Genomic DNA, 13,111 nt, shown 5'->3' on the forward strand with positions numbered 1-13,111 from the left:
CACGAACAGTCACTAATATCTTCAGGTGAGTCAATCTGTAATAAAAATATTTTGGATTTAAAAATCCACTTTTATGATTTATCTATATCAACTCACATGTTATCATTGTGAGTATTAACCTTGTTCTTCAGAAACAAAGCCTTTCTATTTCTCTTGTTTTATTGGCACCAAATGTTGACAATTTCCATGCAGGCTAGTTAAGAGAATTGTTCTGCAATTGTGTGTGCTACTGTGATTTCAGCTATTAACTGCAAGACATTGTAACTAGCTTATTGAGCTCAATCTAATACTCTTGTGATGTCTTACAGAAGAAATTTTAAATGTTCAAATCTTGTTCTGCCAACAATGAATATTTTTATAGTAATTTGCTAATATATTTATATAGAGCTTGGCACTATTGTTGGTATAACTAATATAACTATACAATACATGGCATCATGACTTTACTTGATAAATTCCCAATAGACTGTTTAGCTTGAAACTGAAAAAATTATTGAGTCACACTAAAATATATTCGTGCATCTTAATTTAAAAAATTTTTCCTTCCTTCCTTTCCCTTTCCCCTCCTTCTTTCTTCCCTCTTTTCCTTCCTTTCTCCTTCCCTCCTCTTCTCTCTCTCTCTTTCTTTCCTATTTTTTGGTGTCCTTTTATTTGGTTACTACATTTACTTGTATCTTTGATGACTGAAACCATAATATTATTTATTATGCTTGGACTATGAAGTAAAAGTTAAATTATTTTGAATGCAAGATACTTAAGTAGAAACATACAGGCTTCAGAAATCAATTTTTTAAAAATAAGGTTTTTCAAAATTATGATGAAAGTATTGACAAATCTAGCATGTTAATAAAGTAAGGAATATTGAAATAGTAATTTTAACTCAATAAGTATAATTCTATAAAGTCACAAAAAAGCAATAATATATTTATGTAATAAAGTACTAGAGAAATCAGTTTTGAGAAACTCATTTTATGTTTCAACATTTTTTCATTTCTAAAAAATAATTTATTATGAAATTCTATCAAATATAAAATTGTGGCTTTTAGTATATAAAACATTAATGGTAAAGGAAAGAAAGGTCAAAAAGAAAAATTAATGAATGCAATTAAGCATAGGAGGAATTAAGATCAGATGAGGAAAATAATAATTTCTAGAACAATTCCACAAAAAATTCTAGATTAAAAAAATTGCAGAATTAAAGAACATATTTTATATACTCACAAAACAAGGAATGCCACTGAAAGTAAAAATTACAATAAGTAATCATCAAACTGAGATACTTACCTGGTAGACGGTGATAGGACCATGCAGTGTGACCAATATAGAAAGAACACTCTCTAGTGGCAGGAACAGATCACCAAGTCACAGGGGTAAAAATACAAATTATGAATTCAGGATTTTTATGAAGTGTGATATAAAAATATTTTAACATAATTTCAAGTGTACACATCTCAATGGTTGTAAAATTATTTTAGAATTAAAAGGTATGATAATTGACATCTCACAGTAAACTATAACTTACTCAAGAACAACAGTGGTGGGAATCTCTCAGCTTGTTTCATCTTTAACAATATTTTGATTTTTTTAATTAAAATAACTTTTTTATTTCCATATTTTACAATGTTTTATGAATGTTTCATGGTAGCTATCTCATCCCAAGTCTCTTTGAATGTTACAAATCACTACCAGTACCATCAACTTACATGCTTAGATTTAACCAAAACCTCTAAGCATGGGGTCTGGGCATCTGTTGTTTTCAAACACTCTGACAAACATCCTAAAAAGGACTGAAAACCACAATTTCTAATACAGATTTTTACAGTGCCTCTAATCTTCCTCTACTTTCTTTAAACTCTGCTATGAAGTTTTCTAGCTTTAGTCTGTGGACAGCCTTCCATGTAGCAATACTCCCCATATATTCTCTAGTTTTTGTTTGTGAGCTCATCTTCAGCAGTAAACATTTTCCACTATGTCCTTGTAGGGGGTTTCCACTGGTACAAGTTCCTGGTAAATTCCAAAACAGTGCTTACAATTGCTCATTTACTAGAGGTTTAAATGTTATTGTGAGTTCAGGTGTTGTCAGTATTAAATTTTATTCTGATTTTCTTTTTGCTGAAACTGACACTAGGTGAGGTTTAGGTTTTCAATCTTTTTGTGGTTGATTCTCCTATATTTCAGCCTATATAGGGAACTGTCTTCATCTGAGGTCCCAAGATAGCAGACAGGGATGTATGTTCTAATCCTTATTTATTGGCTGTGAAGTATCTTCCTGGCCTCTGGCTTTATTCAGACCATTTTTAACTAAGCGTCTATGTGGGTTTTAAATCCTATCGCTAATATCCGTATTTACTCCTTCCTCGTCCCTCTGTGAGCCATGTGAATTTCACTTTTGCTCACTTTCTGGATACCCATTTGTTTCCAGTCACTTGGGGATTCCCTTTTCTTATTTTGAACATGGCTATCTGGTAAAAGTTAAATAAATATTATATGAAGTAAGAAGGATATTCCAGGCGACTTCCCTGGTGGCGCAGTGGTTGAGAGTCCGCCTGCCAATGCAGGGGACATGGGTTCCAGCCCTGGTCTGGGAAGATCCCACATGCCGCAGAGCAACAAAGCCCATGTGCTACAACTACTGAAGTCCGCGCGCCTGGAGCCTGTGCTCTGCAGCGGGAGAGGCCACCACAGTGAGAAGCCAGCCCACCGCAACGAGGACACAACACAGCCAAAAATAAATAAATAAATTTATTTAAAAAAAAAAAAAAAAAAGAAGGATATTCCAGCATGCCATTAATAAGTCATCTTGACTTGAAATCTTGAACACTGACCCTTTGTATATAATGATACACTGCTTTGAACAATTTTGCTCTCATTAGAAAAATAATTATGCTTATTTTATTCTTGAAAGTCATGATTTCTTTGGACTTATATAGTAAAGCCCCGATGTTACCCTAAAAGTGAAAAAACAAACAATAAAATTGAAAATAAATTAGTTTAACATATAACAGTATTTATTCCCTCAGAAATATATCTTAGCATGCTGCTGAAAATTTTAAAACAGTACAATATGCTCCTGAAATGTGGTTCAATTTTTATCTGAGGTCCAAAATATAAAATCAGATGCCATTCACATTTTAAGTGGGATTTTTAGTGGTTTAATAAAGCATTCAAGAATATATTAGACTCTCAGGACTCTTCTAGGCTTAACTATTTAAGCATATTTTTATAGTACAAACCAGACCCTGAGGTTGCTATAGTAATGGTCAAATGACAACTACAGATAATGATATATTTGAGGTAGGATAACAAAAGAGACTTAATTTGCCCTCAGTGATAATATTTTCCTCTTTGGCCCAGTTAGAAGCCAAATTTTAACTACCATGTTATTTTTAGTGAAATATTAGAATAGTCAATAATTCTGAATTACATATTACTTAAAGATTTCAAAAAAACTTTCTCTCTTAGAAATTTTGCTGTAAATCTTAAATTTAATTCCCATTTAATTACTGTGCTTCAGACATTTGAATTCATAAAAATGTAGGGCAATTCTATTAATTTGCTACATGAATGATTGCATGTTTAATATACATTCTCCACAAAAGGTTTCTGATGTTAGTCCTTCTCTCAAAAAGAACTATTCTTAGCTAATATGATTGTCTTTAATTCACAATCTTTGTTCCCATTGCCCAGCCTTGCTTCTTTACCTTCTATTTATGAATTCCTTACAAATTTATTTTTTTTCTCAATACATCCTACTTCTACCTTCAATATTTCTGATTCCCAATAACGGAAAGCAGACTTAGTCAGCAACAAAGCACTAACAATTTTTAAAAGCAAGGATAGCATTTCAAAAGCCAAGTCTTTGCTTGAAAAGTTAAAACTTGGCAGATATGCTTTGTAAATTCTGATAGTCTATCCAATTTTAATAGTTTTAATTGCCTAATTATCTGCTCCAGTGCAATAATAAAGCCTTTTAATATTTCATTTTCTACTACAGGAAAAGGTATTCCAGTCTGTGCAAGAGAACCTTCTCACCCTTTGTTGAATGTTAAATTGAAATTCCCTAGTATAATCCTACACTTTTGTAAGCCAGCTCCATCTGTCTGTCATCCCCGTTTTGTCCCCTCCTCCTCCCTCCTTACCCAAATGTTACTTGTTTATTCAAGGAATACCTCGTTTTCTTTCCTTTATCTTTTTGTCTTTGGCAACTCTGCTTTTTATATCCATTTTTATACTCTTCATTAAATTTCTCTCTATATCTATGTGTGTGTTCTTTAATTCAGGCAATATGTTTCTGAATCGTATATGCCTCCCCATGCCTCTGAAATTTTTGTTCTGTACTCCCAATCTTGCCATTAGCACCTCCCTCAACTGTTGGTCTGTGTTGCACTGAATAGTTAAGAGAGAATCAATGCTTCTTTTCAGGCACTGACAGGAAGAACTGCCTTGGGCACACTCAGCAGAACAAGGGACCATGAGGTCAACAACAATAAGAGGAATTAAAGACAACTGTGAGGCACTGAATTTCTACTTAGGAAATTCCGTGGTCCATTTTTGTGTGTCCTTTATTGAACTGATCAATCTATGAGAAATACATAATAAGTATGAAAAAATATTTTATTTATTTACAACTTTGAGAATGTATTCCTCACACCAGGAATGCACAAGAAGTTCTGAGGTTTCATGCCCAGAAATGCTGTCATGAATTTTCAAAATATTACTATTTTTGTATCAAGATCAGTACTTTCGGTTTCTGTTTCCCACGCAGGGCTCAGCCCATCAAGTTATTCAGCCTCACTCTTTATTTAGGTACTACCTGCTTACTCTCAAATTTTTGACACCTCACAAATGAAAATGAAAATATTTACTTTCAGTTTCATTATAAGGTAGCAAAAGAACTAATCAACAGTAATTAGGGCTTTAAATATTCTTCAATGATGGTGCTCCGATTATAATCAGCTTGGAAAACGATGTAAAATCATTTTCTTTTCTTGCAGAAAGGTAATGTTCAATTGAGAAAATGGACAAGAAACCAAAGCAGCCACATTTTTGAAAATCATTTATCTCTAACATAAGTTTTTTCTTTAGAAAAAATTAATGCATTGCAATTCACAGGAAAATATTAAACTTAAGTAAGAGATTTGCGTGAGTAATGTAAGTGCTTCTATCATTAATGTGTTTCAATAATGCATCTCAATAATTATTAACTGTACTACTATTTCTACTTAATTAAAGTTCTCCTTATGACTTAGGGCAAATGAAAACTAGGGGGTAAGACTAATAACTTAAACCCATAATTGGTCTCAAAATTTGATTTAGTTTATATATACTAGGAATAGAAAATAGAGATTACATGCCTCTTCAAATAATACATTTTATAAATAAGCATCTAAAGAAGAACCTTTCACAAGAAAGAATATTTATATGCTAACAATTTGCTAAAGCAGGCTTAGATGTTTTTGCACCATACCTGTATCATTATTTTACAAACATGTTGAAAACAGCTAAGAATATCCTTCATTTGTTTTTGAAAAAGACTGATGAGAATTTGTGTAACAAGCCCAAGTTGAAAATTACAAGTATAAATGATCCAGAATAGAACACCAATCAAATAAGGATTTGGTTAAGAACTGAAGTACGACATTCGACAAGAAATTATCTTTATTGTGGTTTTAGTGATCACAACTCTTATTAGTAAGATATAAATAATATACATATTTCTGACAAAATAAAGAATGTACATTATAAAAGAAAATATATTTTAGGAGATTGTAGCTTATAAATATTTTTCTTTTTCTTTGAAAATGTCTTAGTAAGTTGGTAATATTAACATAACCTAAACATATATGCTTTATTCATTACCAAACCATCTCTCTTCAAATAAATTCTGTTTAAATATTTATTTATTTAACAAATTTTTTAAAAATCACCATATAGATCTTAAATTGAACTCTTTCAAGTCAGTGAAAAAAAAGCTTTGTAAAAAACAGGTAAACATGTAATCAGTTCTGTAATTATGCATACATAGCTGCATTAGAAATCAAATTTACGAGAAAGAAAATAGAGCTCATATCCTAAAGGAGTTTAGACTGATTGAAAGCCTGCCACATGATTTTTGCAAGTATGTTATTTTATTACATGTGTTTGTATGTTTAGTTGTATTCCTGTAAGTGTTGCAATAGTTAACTTTACACCTAACCCACAGTGTGAGCTGCAGGGTGGAGTGGTCGCTAGGCAACCTAACCAAGAGAACATTAAGGACCAGATTTTCCTCACTTAAATCTGTTTGAGAGCTAGAGAAGTGAGAGATTTTTATGGGCAGAACTTTTCAAGTTGATTTGGCTAAAAACTAAGCTGCCTGCAATTTGTATGCCTGAAATCTTGTTAGTTTGACAAAGGCCGAAACTACAGAAAATGCTTTAAGGAAATACTATTACTGCAGGGAGGAGGATTTTTTTTAAGGGGTAGACTCAGTTTTATTCTTAAGTAAAAAAGATGTATTTTTCCAATACTGTGGAAATTTCATATTTGGTGTATTTTTATCCCTGTATCATTTAGTATTCTGATAATGATTCTTTTTAAGGCAATTTATTATGCCTTTAAAGTTAACCCAAACTCATATTAGATGTAACTTAATAGAAAATGTTTACTCTTCTTTATAGATTTAAGCACAGAAAATTTCTATTTCTAATAAGTTCCTGACGTTAACAATTCAAGTTAAAAGGGTAGGGTGGTGGGGAGTAGGTAGGTCTTTGGTTTTAAAAACCTACAAGATATTTTTGTTTGTTTGTTTCTATTATGACTTAAAAATTAATTATTTCCTTGTTTGAGTGTATGATTTCATTAACTATGTATATATCATCCTAGTTTATAATTGCCTGTTTTGAGCTTTATATTAATAGAATCACATCATATTTTTTTTATGAATTAATGATTTTTCCTTAAATAATGCTCATGAAAAACATTGGTGGTTTTGTATGTGCTGTGGTTTATTATTTTCATTTCTGTGTATTACTTCATTATGTGAGTGGTGACATCAATAAATAAAATAGATAAATATATTAATTATTTGTCTATCTTACTATTAATGCAAATTTAAGGTATTTCCAATTTGGGGGTATTAAAAACAATTCTCTTGTGACTCTTGTATATGTCTCCTAGAGTACCTGTACAGGTGGGTATATTGCAAAGAATTAAGACTAGGTTATGGGAATGCTAAAACTTTAACTTTACTAGGTAATGATAAATACCTTTCCAAAGTGGTTCTACAAATATATACTCCCACCACAATATTCGAGTATCTCATTAGTTGTTCCAAATCTTCACCAAGTTTGTTACCATCAGATTTTTTTTCCATCTTTTCCAACCTGGTAAATCAATGGATCTCTCTGTGGTTTTAGTTGGCATGTTCATGATTGATCATGAGATTTCACATCATTTAACATATTTCTTGCCTGTGACATGCCCCGTGAGGGAATGTATGAACACTTAAATCTCCTCCATCCATACCTGAGGGACACTCACTAGTGGTTCTCCTCCCAGAGGAGTATTCAGCATTGCCCTACTGATGTCAGAGTGAACACAGTGTGGGTAAAAACCATGTGTGTCACTTCTGTGTTCAGTACTTAACAGTGTGATTGTGATTTTCATAACTTTTTATCCTCTGTCCTGAGGCCAGTAAGTTTCAAATGCATTTGCTCTAAGAGACTGGGTCTCTAAATAAGATGATAGAGTAAGGTCAAAGCCCACCTGTGATGGATAGGCTGTGTGAGAAATTAGTTACTGATATTTTAATCCACTAATGACTTTCAGGAGTTTTTAAAATACATTCTGGAAACTAGTCTTCGTTGGATTCAAGTGTTGAAAGTATTATTTCCCATGTTATAATTTGTTTTTCATTCTTCTTGTGGTATCTTTTGATGAAAAAAATTATTAAATAGAATTTATGTAAATTTATCAATCTTTACCTTCTGGTAAGTTTAGTTTAAAAATCCTTTTCTCTCCTGAGATAATTATATTCTAAAAGCCTTTATTCTAAAACACTTCACATTTTAGTAGAACTTCACAGTAAATATATCAAGCCTTGAGGCTCATTTGCTTGTTTGTTTGTTTGTTTTGAGAAATATGACTAATGTTTTACTTTTTTAATGACTATAGAGCTGGTTATACTTTCTATTTTTCTTTTAGTCAGTTTTAGTGTTATATTTTTCTAGAAATTTATTAACTTCTTATACTTTAAATTTATGAGCATAAAGCTTTTTATATCATTCAGTAATTTTGTATTTGAAATATCTATAACTTGTTAAATATATTTGTGCCCTCTTTATTTTTATATCAATTTTAAAAGAAGTTCATCATTTTTATTAGACTTGTGTATAACCAACTACATCTTTGTTAATCTTTTCTTTTTGATTAATTTCTGTGTTTATATTTATCACTTTAAATTTTGTTTTAAAAGATGTATTTTTCTAATATCTTGAACTGGATTAATTTTTAATCTTTATTCTTCTCTATTTAAGTAGTTAGGTCTCTAATTACAAGTTTTATGAATAATATTTTCATTACCATTAAGTTTAAAATAATTTTTATTTTCAATTTTCAGTTCTTTGTTTAATTCCTAGGTATTTTAGAGGCAGGTTTACTAATTTCTAACATTTTCTTCTTTTCATATTATTAATACCCAGCTATTAATTATCTAGCTTAATTACATTTTGTCCAAAATTTTAGTTCTTTAAAAAGTATTGAGACATTTTACATGGACAAGTATGTGATTAAATTTTATAACTATTCAAAGTGTGTTTAAATATTTATTCCACATTTGTGTGCAGGAATAACATGATAGATAAATACATAGATACATAGATGATAGATTTCTATTAGGCCAACTTTTGTGAATTTTAATGTTTAAAATGTCTTTATTCTTTCTCGTATTTTTACATGTTTTATCAATTATTGATAGTGTTACTGAGAATAGTATAATAAAATTCCCAACAATAAATTTATATTTGTCTTTTTCTCCTTATATTTCTCCTCAATTTCCATTTCATTTATTTCAAAGCTGTTTTATTGTGTGCATGCAATTGTAAAATATTTTATTTTATTTGTTAATTTTGCTATCTTTCACCTAATGTTCTGCCTTAAAATAAATTTTGTCAAATATTATACTATTAATATTTTTTTAATATACAATATATATATAATATATATAAAATTTGTAAAAGAGTGAAAATTAGTGTAGCAATGAATTTGTCAAAAAAGATAATGTAATAATATTTCCAAAGCGCAAAATAGTAAAATGATCAGCCTGGAACTGAACACTCAGCAAAATTCTTAAGCACGAATGTCAACCACAAACCATGAAAGTTTACCATCAAAATACCTTTACTAAAGGAATTACTATAGTTGTAATTCAGGAATTAGGAAAGTGGTCTCAATGTTAGATATTAGGTGAAAAAATTGAACTGGCAATAATAACTAGCAAATGTGTAGGCAAACTTTATAAATAAACAGTGCCTAATTCATTTAGTTAAACCAGAATAATACTTTTGTTTAAATTTCAGTTGTTATACATGTGTTCCTTTATCTTTGTATTTCCTACTAATTCACACATAGTAGGAGAGCAAAGACTATTGATCAAATTTATCTAGGAAGCTGGGGACAATGTCATTCTTTTTCAGTACAAGGTGGCTTGTTATATAAGACGGTAAATTTTGTGAGCTCTTGGGGAAAAAAAGGATATATTTATTTTTACTCTTCGTATTTCCCATAACTAGACTTTCCTTGGCATATAGCATGTTCTCAGGGGCTGCTACTTGAATAAATGAGTGATTTAATACATGAATTTTATAACACAGCCAATAATCCAATATCAGAATCCAAGCTATTCAATTCTGATCTTCTTTTTAGTTGTATTACTCATGACTGTGGCTGTGTGCACTGTTAACCCAAAACTTGCAGTATACTTCCTCCAAACTGCCCTTGGCTTTAAGATGTCTTCCATATCAACCAAGACAGCATTCAAAAGACTAGGACAAGAGTAGTAATGTTGGCAGCCAGGGAATACAGATCATTCAAACAGAGAGAGGCTGAAGGCATAAAATCACACAAATAATAAGTGAGGTGATGCTTTAATAACTAATGGAATCCTTTGGTGAAGGACACAAAAGTCACTCAGCAAAATACTTTATTAAAATCTCATAGTTAAGGTAATCTTTGGATAAGAATTAAAGCAGAGTCTAAAAATATTGGTCTTGAACCAAAGGGCATAACTATTCTAATACAGAATGACCTTGAGCAAAACAACACAAGGTACAAGGAGATCAGTAGTATTTGGAAGACTCAAGCAGAAGAGAAGCCAAACCGAACCAGATAAAGGAAAATTCAGAAATTCTAAAATTCTGATATAAAATTTCCTAGAAATTCTAGTGAAATGGTATAAGAAATTCATAACAGTATCTCATAGTAATTAAAGATTGTTCTCTAAGTTAGCTCTAGAGAACAGTTTTCACGTACCCATTTATTTATTCATTCAATGAAATTATATTTTTTGAATATTACCATGTGCCGGGCAGTAAGAACATAACAATTTGTTAATCTCTCAATGTCTCAGTTTTATCATCTCTAAAATAAGGACAAAAATACAGTTAACTCACTGGATTGCCTTAAGGATTAAATGAGTTACTCCATCTCAAGGGCTTAGGACAGCTCCTTATACATAGTAAACTCCCCCCCAAAATGCCAGCGAACATTAATGATACATATCTGCCAAATAAGTGAAATAATAAGCTAAGGAATAGCAATGGCCATGAACAATGTTGTGCATTAATTTCTTTTTCTGAATTTCCACATCAAGTGAAAGTCAGAAATTGAAAAACAATGGCTGATAATTATGGACAAAAGGTCAAGTTTAAAAATAAAAGTGCATTTCAGAATATTCTTCAATCCCATCTATTCAAATGTTTTTGACCCTCCCTTCTTGGAACAGAGTTCCAGTAACTGAAGAGAACTTTTCTGAAACAATATCAGCTAAGGACCTCTCTAACTAGGCTCAAAATAGTTTTATTTCTAGGGAAATTGTGACCAAACATTCCACGTTTAATTGAGCTGTGGAGAGTGAAACATGATACCTGAAGAAGGCTGGAAATATGGATTCCATGAAGACAGGTAAATGCTCAGCAACAGAGGGAGACTAAATACAGGATCCTGGTCAGCAGGTATTATTAACACTCCATGCCACTGGCTTTGACAGCAGAGAACAGAGGTCATAAACTTTATGAATAGGCATGACTTTGAACTTGTCTCCTTCAGAGTTTTTTTTATGAACTATAAAGTGCCTGGAAAGGGAAAGGGAAAGTTGAAATGACATGAGTTTCCCTTTAGAAAGTGTAGGTGCTTGATAATATAGCATTAGTATCAAGTGGCCCCACTCCCAGAAAAAAACAAACAAACTAGAATTGGAAAATACTGAAATTGTAGTAGCATTTATGAGTAATTTGTGTAACTATTGTTAACCTTAATGATGACTTGAGCTGCAGTAATGGAATATTTAGCACTGAAGATATCAGTATCATGAATTTTAAAATGATGACTTCAGAAGAACCTGTTAGAGTACCATTTAGAATATGTTTTCCAAAAGTCAGTTAAGGGAGTTAGAAGGCCATAGTCATTCTCTTTGTTTTGGAATTAATCCTCCGCTAATCAATTAGGGAATCTCATCACCTAGGTGCAACAAGTGTTTGATATTGCTCCAGAGAAAATAGGCAATCAGCTTCAGTTATTTTGCCTGACATTTGTTCTAGATAAGGTTTCACATACTAGCCTGGAACAAGGTCATACTGTTGCACTGTTCCAACCTATTTAAAAAGAAAAAAAAAAAGTAAAGAAAATCTACAATCTTTCCTGAGTAAATATATCCATACAAAGGAACTTTTCCAGTTATATTCATTTGCACCTTCACCTGTACCTGTAACAGTTTAAGAGAACTGTGGTCATTATAGTCATACTGATTAGAAAGAATTATTTATTTACTGTTATGGCCACAGACCAGTCTTAAAGTTGTGCTACTGCATGAAGTATCAGTGCCAGCCTGTAGATGTGCACTAGGCAAGGTGCACACGTCCCAGCCTTCAAGATACAATGTGAAGGGGTTAAGAAGTGGAAGGAGGCTGAGGCTAGCATTTCTGGAAAGAAACCAGTTACAAAACAAGAAGTAATAAAGTCCTAAAGAGATTTGGTGGTGGCTCTTAGTACAGAGATGAGGGAAGTTTTTGGCTCCCACAGAATCGGAGGATTTCAAAATTGATCTAAGGAAGATGGGGAATAGAAAAGGAAAGATATTATCCACATTTCAAGCCTGAAAGAGTAAGGAGAAAGAAACTGGAGCATCAAGAAGAAAAATGAGTAGTAGGGGAAAATAATGAGCTGAAATTGGACATGAACATTTTTATTGTTGGCAAAATTTTATCATGTATGGATTTAATATCTTAAAAAGAGTCAAAATTCCCTCAGTTTGAATTAGAATATGGGAAGCAATGAAACTGGAATAAAGGCCCTTTGGGTTATAAAATAATGTGTGGCTATCAGGTAATAAAAGTGCTCATTTTGTAAAATGTATAAAATAGTTCAGAAGATTCATGAGAAATATTCCATAGAAGTTTTAAACATTGATAATGTTATTGGAGTAACAACATTCCAAATTACTATTCTGATGAATTATCATTTGGACTTAGAAGTTCTACTGTATACATTTAGAAAAATAAACTTTTTGATTTTTTGCTGGTCTTCATACATATATTTGCATATTTTAAGTAAATGGGGATTATTAAGGGCACTCAAACTTTTTCATATTTTTAATGACAACAAATATTACTAAAAATAATGGCAGTATAATACTAGAAGTAATTCATAACAATTCAGTAAGGAGGGAGTAATAGATAAAGAAATAAATTTAAATATATTCAATCCTCAAATTTGTCTTCCCAGACCCTACCCCTACTAGTATATAGGTATCTCGGAAATCTAGTTTTAAAAAATAACATTTGGAATAATATATGAAGAAAGCAATGGTGTTTTCATTTGGAGAGCAAACACTATAATCTAGAAGAAGAGAGTTTAC

At 31.5% G+C, this 13,111-nt stretch overlaps 1 long non-coding RNA gene across 1 annotated transcript; it reads left to right on the plus strand.

Moving 5' to 3' along the window:
• The first annotated feature begins 1,053 nt into the window (after positions 1 to 1,053).
• Positions 1,054 to 11,444, plus strand: LOC309647500. Its single transcript, XR_014256090.1, has 2 exons — positions 1,054 to 2,510; positions 2,781 to 11,444. It is a non-coding gene; the product is annotated as an uncharacterized lncRNA (long non-coding RNA).
• Positions 11,445 to 13,111: the final 1,667 nt, after the last annotated feature.

This window comes from Balaenoptera physalus (genome assembly GCF_965194825.1).
Source record: "Balaenoptera physalus genome assembly, chromosome: 18".
NCBI classification, from domain to species: domain Eukaryota; kingdom Metazoa; phylum Chordata; class Mammalia; order Artiodactyla; family Balaenopteridae; genus Balaenoptera; species Balaenoptera physalus.